Source organism: Martes martes, assembly GCF_963455335.1.
Source record: "Martes martes genome assembly, chromosome: 9".
In the NCBI taxonomy this organism is placed as follows: domain Eukaryota; kingdom Metazoa; phylum Chordata; class Mammalia; order Carnivora; family Mustelidae; genus Martes; species Martes martes.
In genome coordinates, this window is record NC_137896.1 from 126,273,170 (window position 1) to 126,285,349 (window position 12,180).

Sequence of the window (12,180 nt, forward strand, 5' to 3'; positions counted from 1 at the left end):
GCCCCAAAGAGGTGGCCTCTTCCTATGAGTCCCCACTGTTGGTAACTTATATTTGAAGAAGGCATAGAATTCCAGGTGAATTCCACAAAAAGGAACTTCGAGGGTAAGAGAGCCAATACTTATCTGACGCTCACTGTGTGCCAGGTCCATCTCCCTCACCGCACCCCATCACAAGTCAGAAGCATGGAGCATCAGTTCCTTTCTTCCCTCCTCTTTCCTTGCTGGCCTTGTTTCCTTGTGAAAATGTACTTGTACATAATGGGTGAGTGGGGTTTTCCCAAAACGTCTCTTACAAGTGTCCCCAGTTTTGGATGACCTAAAACACATGTCACCAAAAACACATCTATCCTGGATAAACTCACTGACGCTAAGTCTTATCCAAGGACCTGAGAGTCTTCCTCCCCCTAACTCTAAACTGCATCCACCAGGCAAGTCTCCTACCAATCACTCACCCCTAGAAAACTTCTGAGAACTATCTGGGTCCTCACTGACCACTCTCTTCTGCATTCTGATGCCCTCAGACACCACTCCCTCTACACAGCACTCCGTGGCGTTGTTATCCCAAGAACATATGAGTTTGATATTACAACTAAATTTGAAACATCCTGAAGGGAGGGACCAGATATTATCCGTGTGTACTCTGCAACATGCCTCACCCAGTACTAAATCCATCTTAAGAATTCAAGAAATGGCAGCGTATTGGTGGTCAAACCATGGGCTTTGGCTTCAGGTGGATTTGGGTTCAGAGGTTAACTTCATCCATTCATTCATTCAACAAGGGTGTGTTAACAGTGCCACATGCTAGGCACTGTTGAAAGCTCTGGGAATATAACAAAGAACAAAATGAAGTTTCTCCTCTTGTGTTGCTATTCCAGCGGTAAGAGCCAAATGAACAAAAAAGTCTCATGATTTGTGAAGAAAATAATGCAGAGTAAGAGACAAGTGTGGGGGAGTGTATGTCTAAGCAGTGGAGGTAGCTACTTAGCTAGCATTCCTTCAAAAATACCAGGTGAAGGGTGATAAGGAGCTTACTGTCCAGAGATCTGCGAGAAGTCCAGGCAGAGGAACAGCAAGTTCAAGAGCCAGAGTTTGACGGGCTTAAGGAAATCAAAGAAAACCAGCACCATTAGAGCAAGGCAAGCGTTGAGGGGGAAGAGGTTGGAGAGAAGGTCAGGGAGATAGACAGGGGTCAGCCATGGTGGATCTTATAGGCTCTGCCTGGGACTTAGGAATTTATGCAGAGCATGATGGGAAGCTTGTACACAGGTGTGCATTGGGGGCTGATAGGACGTGATTTGCAATTTCAGTAGATTTATCTGACTGACGTGTGTTCTGGGAAGGGCTCGAGTGTTTTGAAGTAAGGAAATCAATTTGAAAGTGGTTTCATGGTTCACACAAGGGCTGCCGGTACCCGCCCTTTGTAGGTACAACACCATTGGAAGGAAGTGTATGTCCTGTGACCACAGGCGGGTCGCTTTACTTCCCTTGGTTGCTTTCAAGATTCGTAAGCCATGCATTTAGCTGATTGTGACAAGACCTGGCCCATTGTAGGCCCTGCCCAAAGGTTATTAAGATCAGAAATGACTGCTGACGAGGAGAGAGTCTTAACTAATGCTCCCCTGGGAACTTGTGGGTGACCTGTCTTGAAGATGTTTGGCCCTGGTGGTTAGAGCTTGGCAGGAAGGGACAAAGCTCTGGGAGATTCAGTGTCCTGTTGTCCCTTACATCCTCCTCTTTCCTCACACACCCAAATCCCCTAATCTCTGCAAGGGTTGACTTTGGTAGTTATTTTTTAATTCTGAAAATTCTAGTAACTTTCATGATCATTTCTTGAATATCCACAATACCGCTTTTCTGGGAATCTGAACCACTCTGATTTAGTGGCCAGATTTCTATACATCAAATCAGTACAGGTCATTCCATCTCACTGATGGGTGAGATTGTTTCTTGAAGAGTGCCATAGCCTTAGATAAATGCAGAGTAGATAGAAGCTTAATTTTTACCAAAGAATCTTTGGAGATAGACCAGCTCTGGGCTCCAGTCCTCCTCCTGCCGCTTACTAGTTGTTGACCTTGGCTAAGTTCCTCAGTTTCCCTTAGCTTCGTATATACATAGGGGATACAAGTGTCTGCTTTTCAGAGTTTTTGTGGGACATATATGAGGAATTTGAAGACTTAATGAAGTGGGTGGACATAATAGTAAACACACAGTCTCTGTTATTTCTCTTCTACCGAGATTCACTAATGTTTTGCATAAGAGACTTTTTAAAAAGATTTTATTTATTTGAGAGACAGAGGGAGCATGAGCAGGAGGAGGGACAGAGAGAGAGGAAGAAGCAGACTCCCCACTGAACAGGAAGCCAGACTTGGAGCTCATTCCCAGGACTCCAAGTTCACGACCTGAGGTGAAGGTAGATGCTTAATCTTGCATAAGAGACTTTTGAAACTGGAAAAAAAAAAGAAATCAAAAAAACTTTTGAAACTGTATGAATCTACTCAAACTCTTTATTGCCCATTATACTCTGTCTTGTCTTCCTACATAAACTAGAGATAATTACCATTTCAAAATAACCATAGACATTATAATGGAACACATTTTAAAGGCATCACTTGTGGTTCATCAGTGGGTTTAGCATACCAGAATCAGTAACGCTAATAATGTATGTCTTTCAAGAGTCTGTTCATCCCCAATATGTAAATGAGTGTGAAGAAAGGAGGAAGTATCATTCTCTCACCATGAGGAGAAACAGGGGAGGCCAGGAAGGCAGCTAGTCTGTTCGGAACTAGGACAATTACTCAGACCACTGCCTCCGAGGCTAAAGAGGGGCCTTTGGTCTGTTTCACAGGATGTAGACCAGGTTGTACTGAATCCTTTGACACCTCCCATAGAACTATGCCAGCTGTGAAGTCGTGGAGGCTTCACAGGGCCTGGACCGGAGACGCCAGTGTTTGGACAACCTGTAAAATAAGTCTTCTGCAGAGAGAACACTCTCAGCTTAATAGGGATCTAAATGATTTTAGCAATAATGACCACATTGGAGCAGTTACTGCAATAGGGATTACTTGAAAACAAAACAAAACAAAACAAAACAAAACAAAAAGGGAAAGGGTGTGAACCCTACCTTCCCATGGACACGGAATAAATCACTCATTCTCATTTCCAGATTCATAGTGTAGACAGCCCTTCCCAACTTCGCTCAGAGCTGCTGAGTGGTGGAGGGAGAAGAGATCGATGTCATGATGAGGCAAACACTATAGCATTCTTCCATTAGGGCTCTGATCAAAGAACTCTAACAACGCAGGCAGTTTTTCCCATTTGGGAGGGGAGGGTCAACATTTACTTTTTCAGGTCTTGGCACAGAATAATGCTGAGGAATCCCAGATACTTAATCTCTATTAAAGAAGTTCTTCCTCGGTGCTTACAAGAAGAACTCTTCCAAACATTAGCAAAATATTCAAAGTCGGGCTGCTCACCTAAGGGTCAGCCTACTTCGCTGATGACCCTCCCCTCCGTTGCCAAACAGGCAATTTATTGAATTTCTCTGGCCTGGAGATAAAGAAGCCAGCCGTTCTGACCATCCTCAGAAAGGATTCCACTTTTTTGGACTCTTACCGGGGCTGACTCTGCAGAGTGTCAGTTTGAAGGCAATGTGGCAAGTCCTTGTAAGAGGCTGACTCAAGCTGTTAGCTGAGCTTGATAAAAGCTTTTCCTGGCGAAGAAGGTGATAAACATGGAGGGTTAATCTGCAGATGAAAGGAGGTTGCCTTCAGTGATATTATTTATACTGTTTGACCCCAAGTGCTACCAACAGTCAGCAGCTGGTTCAGCCTCTCCACCTTCAGAAGGCACGTCTTCTCGCCTTGGCATCTTAAAAGGACTAAGGGGTGCCAGGGATCAAGCTGATGGAGGGAGGCATCCAACCAGATTTGCTCTTTCTCCATGGAGAATGGAAGAACTAAGACCCTGAATTCACCACCAGGCATCCACGCCCATTCACGGAAGCTTCCTGTACCAGCTCCTCTCCCAGGTGCTACAGATCCAGATGGACAAGATGGTTGGTGTCAGAGACAAAAACACAAATGAATCAACACAAAACTATATACAGGTAATAACGTAGAAGTCTGTTGGAAATAGGAGGGACCCATAAGAAGCTAGATAAACCTTCCGAGAGAAAACCATACTCATAATGAGTCTTGATGGGTAAACAAGAGTTGGTGAAGCAGAAAGTCAAACTTTGGACAGAGTTCCAAGGGATACAAAAATATATAAGATTTGATCCCTGGAAGAGTTCTCAGTCTTGTCTTAGGAATAGATAGGTACGGTTATCAAGAAGAATATTGTGCCTTCTGACTGCAAGGCACCCAACTAGTATTTGTTGAATGAATGAATGAATGAATGAATGAATGAATGAAATGTGATAAATACTCTCATGGAGGGACCCACAATTTCTCTGGGAGCACAAATAGAGCAACTGATTCTGGTTGGAATTAGAGAGAAGTTATGACATTTGAATAGGTCCTTGATGGACGAAGAGGAGTTGTCTAGCTCAGAGGGAAGGAGCAAGGTTTTGGGGTAGTGAGCAACTCATGAGCAAAGACAAGCATCTGTTCCAGGAATAACAAGTGGTTTTAGGCAGCTAGAGCCAAGGTTCATGGTTGGGAATGTCTAAGCTGAAGCTAGAGAGATGTGTTGGGGCCAGACTGCCCCTGCCTCATGAGCCATGCTGGAGTTCTGAGACGCTATTTTGCAAGGACTGTGCAGCCATGCTTGGCACAGTGGGGAGATCATTCACACAGCTAGAAGTTACTGTACGGAGCGCCGTTTCAGAATCTGTGAACTAAAAGGATTCAGTCCCTGCCGTCATCAAGATTGTGTGTGCCAGCTGAAGCTCTTTCCAGCTGGGGGTTTTGGGAAAATTATATTAAACTCCATAGACTTCAGCCCACTGTTAAGACACAGAAAGGCACAGGAGGCCTGCACAAAGTAGGTCCTCAGTAAATATGTTAGGTGGCTGATCAATATTAATTACCAATTATATCTGAAAAAGTACATTATTCTGTTTCCAGTATTGTAACCTTATCTCAAATGCCATACATTTTACGATATCTTTTCTGATGATGCTAACCTAGAGACAGCTTCCTTTTTCTGAAAACACCTCTCCCACCCTCACATGGCTCCCTACTAGAATGTTATGATGTCCACATTTTCTTACCCAAAGGGCTGAGCTTGGCTACATTCAGCTTAAATCCAACTCTGAAAGTTTGCTCTCCTTCCAAATGACTGTAGCTGACACAGATACCATTAACTGGGAGCCTATAATGTCTCAGTGGTGGCAGCCACTTTACAGATATTAAAACAACCTTATCGAATACCATTTACCACTGTGTCTCCAGGACCCAGCATAGTGTTTATCACATAATAGATGTTACATAAGTATTTGAATAAATGAGTCTCAAAAAAGTCAGAAAATGTCCCCAAGTTCACATAGAAAATCTGCAGAAAAGAATTCGGAAATAAGAATGTCCAAGAACATGGTCCATGTTACCTCCCACTCACGCACAAACGTAGGGTCTTCCTTATTATTAAATCTGGAAGAAAACCCCAAACCTTAAGACTGATCATAGAAAGCTCAGAGGAGTTAGGACAGAACAGGGCCTTTGTCTGAAGCCAACAGGGAGAAACCAGTTCTGGGATTCTGGTAGCTTAGAGGCAGATCTTTGAAGAGCATTTTGGAGTAAAGCAAGACAGTCAATGACATGACAAGCATGTACATAAGCAGTATTGTAGGGTAGAAGTCTGTATTACTTGTAAAGTGATATCATAGACCAAATCAGCAAGGAACAGGAACAACATAGGAGGCTTAAAAAAAAAAAAAGTATAATCTGGACAATGAAAGAAGAGAAATCCTTCAGGAGGAGAAACCAAAAATTGACATCAGAGTTCATCTATTCATGCCTATATTCGATATGGAGTAAAATGAACCCAGCTCAGTCACTTCCAACTCATTTTGTTTCCGTCTCATAAAATCCCTAGTTAAGAACACCTGTAGATGCCCAGAGTGAACAGTCAAGATAAGCAGATCCCTGGAGGAATATGGGGGTTTTGTTTGCTTTGTTTTGCTTTTGAGGAATGTTTTAATATGGATTACTTTTGCTTCTGAAGATTCAACACACTGCAACACAGCCCTGACAGAGTTGTTGAGAGGATTAAACAGCTTGTGAAGAGCCTAATTTGCACATAGTAGGTACTCAAGATGTGTTCCTTTTCCTTCTTGCCCAGCAAGTTTAAATTCAGTATCTTCCTCCTCCTCTATGAGCAGTTTGGGTGTGTGAATTGATGAGCTCACATACAAACTATTACATGTGGCTTATAGGGTCAGAATCCTTTAGCACCCTGGTCAGGTTCTCTGCTATATTTTGTCCTATCTATTTTCTCCTTTGCCCTAAGATACCTTAGCTCGTTTTCTGCTACGGATTCGTCATCACCTCTCCTCCATCCTTGGCAGTTTCTTTGCCTGCAGAGGCATTTGTTCCCTGGAGACTGGCTCCAAGTAAGACTCTACGGTTGAAACTGACTGTTTACTATTCCATAAGCATGCCCAACCTCATCCTGGGTTCCATGTCCTTGCCTCAAACTACTCCCTCATCAACCGAAATGTCCCCTGCTCATAATGCTGCTCCAATCTTACCACTTGAATTTCTGCCTATACTTCAGAGCCCAGTCAACTCTCATGTTTGCTAAAAAAAAATCAAATCGTCTCTCCTCTGAAGGATGCAAGTAGTATTGCTTGCCCATTCCATTCATCAAACAATTCTGTGCTTGCCAATATAATTTATTACTGTGTGTAACTATGCCACACTTCCCTATCTTGCTCTAGACTGTCAATTCCTTGCACATAAAAATTGGGTTTCACACTACTTTGTATTTCCTGGCAGTCCTTGGCATTTGATGCATGTAATACTTACTCAGTTGACCATCAATAAATAGCTCTGGCATCAATCAATGCGTGCCATCCAAATGACTTCGCTTGGAACCAGGAACCAGCGACAGCAAGGCTTGGAACAACATCAAAGGTTAAACGTGTCAGGCACCTTGGAGCCTCTACCATCTTATTGCCATACTCTAATCCCCAGGAATGTCAGGAATTGGTTAAATAAGCAGATCTATAGATTAGGAGGGAAGTTTTAGCTAAAGATCTGTATCTGAGTCAGAAATGCATATACAGTTGAAGTCATGAGAGTAGAAAATATCTAGACTGTAGAGAGAATAAGAGAGAGAACTAGGATACCAGTATTTAAGAAGCATGAATATTTAAGCCTATGAGTTTAAAAATTATAGCCGAGGGATGCCTGGGTGGCTCAGTCATTAAGCCTCTGCCTTTGGGTCAGGTCATTATCCCAGGGTCCTGGGATCGAGTCCCAAATCAGGTTCCTTGCACAGGGGGAGCCTGCTGGGTCATTTCCCCTGCTTGTGCTGTCTCCCTCTCTGAAAAAGTAAATAAATAAAATCTTTTTAAAAATAAATAAAAAATAAAAAAATTAAATTAAATTAAAGCCAAGAAGGGGTACATAAACCATAAAGAGCCAGTGTTGATATGGAAAACAAGAGAACAGAAACTTTCAAAAAAGAGGGAAGTTCCGTAGAAACTTTTCTGCAGACAAGTAAATTTAAGACTAGAAGTTATTAGCTTTAGTAACATGGAGCCAAATTGGTGACTTTGACAGGAAAATATAAACAATAAACAAAGATAAACTACCTGATTTCAAGATTTACTTTAAAGCTACAGTAATATGATATTGCAATGATAGATTAGTGGAAAGAAGAGAACTTAACAATAGACCTACATGATTGACTTTCAACAAAGGCACCAAGATAATTCATGAGGGAAAAGATACATTTTTGTAACAAATTGTGGTGGCACATCTGTTTATCTGTAAGGGGGAAAAATGTTCCTCAATCATTACCTCATATCATATGCAAAAGTTAACTTGAAATGAATCACAGACCAAAATATAAGAGGTAAAAAAAAAACGTTAAACTTGTAGAAGAAAACAGGAAAATTATTTGGGACACTAGGTTAGACAAAGATATCTTAAATATGCCACTGGAAACAAAAGTTAATAAAATAAATATCAAAATTTAAAACATTTCACTCTTTGAAACACACAGTTAAAATGAAAAGATAAGTCAGAGTCAGGCAAAGATTAGTAAAACACATCTAACAAGGGGCTTATAGCTGGAAAAAATAAAGAACACTTATAATTTAATAACATGAAGACAAACAACCCAATTAAATTTGGCCAGAAAAAACTGGAATTTCACAAAAGAGGATATATGAATGGCCCATATGCACATAAGATTCTTCACGTTTTCAGGAAAATGCAAATAAAGCCACAAGGAGATATCACTGCATGCCTCCTGGAATGGCTAAAATGAAAAAGACTGACAATATTATGTTTTGGTGATGATGTAAGGTGATTGTCACCTCCACATACTGCTGGTGGGAACACAAAATGATTCTATGCCCTTGGAAAAGAGTGTGGCAGTATGTGAAAAAATTAAACATATGCTGACTGTATGAACCAGCAACCTTGGATAAACATCTATCCAAGGGAAATGAAAATGTATGTCCACCTGAAGGCCTGTGTCTAAGTATTCATGGTTATATTTTCATACAACCAAAATGTAAAAACAATCTTATTTTTCATCAACTGATCAAAAAAGAATTACAGTATATTAATACTATGTCATATTATTCTGCAATGAAAAGGAACAGAGTATTAATACACACAACATAGATAAGTCCTAAAAATATGTGCTAAGTAGAAAGTCAACACAAAGACTCCATACTGAATGGTCCCATTTATAGAAATTCTAGAAAAGGCAAAGACATCGTGAAGGGAGGTCTATCAGCTGTTTCCTGGGATCAAGGTAATCTGAGAGGGTTAATTGCAAAGGCACATAAGGAAACTTGAGGGTGAAGGGCCTTTTCTATATCTTGATTATGGTAGAGTTTTTACAACTATACACAATTACTGAAATTCACCTAACTTTACACTTACAATGAGTGGATTTTATTGTATGTAAACTATACTTCAATAAAGGAAAAAAGTCAAGAGTTAAAAGGGAATTGAGTCCTGGGGCGCCTGGGTGGCTAAGTGGGTTAAGCCTCTGCCTTCAGCTGAGGTCATAATCTAGGGGTCCTGGGATGGAGCCCCACATCATGCTCTCTGCTCAGCGGGGAGCCTGCTTCCCCCTCTCTCTCTGTTTGCTGCTCTGCCTACTTGTGATCTCTCTCTCTCTCACGATCAAATGAATAAATAAAATATAAAAAAAAAAAGGAATTGAGTCCTTAGCTATATTTGTGAGGACATAATCAAGATATTTAGCATGGCATGTGGGATCAAGTGAGCAGTCCAGAATAAAACCAATTACTCCAGAGTAAAATTTCACCCTCATCTACAGTGTGTATTACCAGGTTGTGCAACTGTTAACAGAACTTAGAGCTGTACACACACCTGTGCAGTAAGGTCAAAATGTAGTTCCTTGAAAAAATTTAAAAAGTTCATTGTATGGGCATATGGGGTGCCTGGCTGGTTCAGACAGAGGAGCGTGTGACTCTTGATTTGGGGGTTGTGAGTTCGAGCTCCTGTGGTGCATTAAATAAATAAAACTTACAAAATGTACATTTTATGGGCACTTAAAATTGAGATTACTGAACTATGTGAGTTCTAGCTTAAACTTGAAACTCTTTTTTCCCCCAAAGAAATGCCATTCTTGGGGCGCCTGGGTGGCTCAGTGGATTAAAGCCTCTGCCTCTGGCTCAGGTCATGATCCCAGAGTCCTGGGATCAAGTTCTGCATTGGGCTCTCTGCTCAGCAGAGAGCCTGCTTCCCCTCCTCTCTCTCTGCCTGCCTCTCTGCCTACTTGTGATCTCTGACAAATAAATAAAATCTTAAAAAAAAAAATGCCATTCTTGGTAGACATATCGTCAAGTTTTTCTAATGTAAGATCTTCAAAGCAAATGTACTATTTCTATATGTAAATTCATGTAATTTATAATCATTCTAAGCTATTTAAGGACATTTAGGGGATTCTTAAAAAAAGGAAGCTTACACCAAAATCAAATGTGTTTAAGAGACACTTGAATGATTTAGCTCACATTTCATAGTTTAGATGGCCTTAGGGAATAAAAAATAAAAAATGTCTCAACAGTCAAAATCTAACATGATGTTCATATCCATTACACACCACTAGGCGACTGTGCAAAGATATACATGCGGTGACACTGGAGTTATTAAAGAGTAAAACAGACCGTATTTATTGATATGGAGTAATTTCTAAAATACATTAATATTTTGGTACAGAACACCTCTGGAAGGATCTACAGGAAATTAGACACTGTGCTTGCCTCTAGATGCAAGAATTGTGCTCTGGTCATTAGAATAGAAAGGACATTGACTTTTTCATTCTCTGTATTTTTTGTACTAGTTTACCTTTTTTATTAACTACATGAAAATCCTACCTTAAAAAGTAAGTAACTTAAGAATAACCATATCAAATATATGTGAGATAGATGTATCATTCAATTAGGGTAGGTGGGATCCTTGAGAGGACGGATTGCATTTAGGGTTCCCCTTGCCTAGAAATTTATATATAATAAGTGTTCCACAAATATGACACTTCTCTAAAAGTTAAACTTGATTCAAAGCATTTTATGTTTTTAGTGAAATGTTGAAAAACCAAAATTATAACTTCAGAAAAGGCACAAAAATTCCAAAATATTTCAAATTTAAATCTAATTATAAAATATGGCATAATGTTGGGGGCACCTGGGTAGCTCAGTGGGTTAAAGCCTCTGCCTTCAGCTCATGATCCCAGGGTCCTGAGATCTAGCCCCACATCTGGCTCTCTGCTCCGTGGGGAGCCTGCTCCTTCCTCCTCTCTCTCTGCCTGCTTGTGACCTGTCTGCCAAATAAATAAATAAAATCTTTAAAATATGGCATAATGTAACAAATGCTAGATTAATAACCCAAAGTTTCATAGCCAATCTTGGAAAAATTTCTTCACTACTCTGGACTTGTTTTCTATAAAACAATAAAATAATAATGGCACTGCATATGTGGGAGAGATGGGAGTATAAACATTTTAGATACTAAGGAGTTTGGACAGATAAAATTCTCTGTAATTTCTTTTTATTTTTAAAAGTTTTATTGTGATATAATTCACATACCATAGAATTTATCTATTTAAATTGCACAATTTAATTAGTAAATTGCAGTTTTGCAACCATCAACACAATCAACTCTAGAACATTTTCCTCATCCACCCACTCCCCCCCAAAAAAACATCCCATTAGCAATCATTTTCCCTTCTCCCTCCTCAAGCTCTCCTCCTCTGCCCCAACTCCCATAGTCCTTGGCAACCCTGAGTCTACTTCCTGCTTCTATATAAATTTACTTATTTGGAACTTTTTACATAAATTGAATCCTATATGTAATCTTTTCCAACTGGCCTCTCACTTAGCATGCTTTCAAGGTTCATCATATTGTAACAGGTTATCAGTACTTCCTTTTCTTTTTATTGCCAATATTCCATTGTATTGATATAGCACATTTTGCTTATTCATTCACCAGTTGATGGACATTTGGATTGTTTCCACTTTGGGGCTATGGTTATTTGTGTAAAAGTTTTTGGATGGATGTATGTCTTCATTTCTCTTGGGTATATTTTTGGGAGTGGATCTGCTGGATCATATGGTAACTATGTTTAACCATTTGAGGAATCACCTATTTCCAAAATGGTTGCCCCATTTTACATTCCAATCAGTAGGTTATTTCTGGTAGGAATGCAAATTTCTCCATACCCTCACCAACACTTGTCTTTATGACTCTGGCTGTCCTATTGGGTGTAAAGTAGTATCTCATTGTGATTTTGATTTGTATTTTTCTGATAAATAATGAATTTGAGTTTTTTTCATGTGTTTATTGGCCCTTTGTACATCTTCTCTGGAGAAATGTTTACTCAGATATTTTATTCACTTTTGTCTTATTATTGTGTTGTAAGAGCTTTTTAGACATGTGTCTCTATTCAAGAGTCCATTGTCACATTCATCATTTAAAAATATTTTCTACTCTTTAATGGTTGTCTCTTCATTCTGACAGTATCCTCTGAAACACA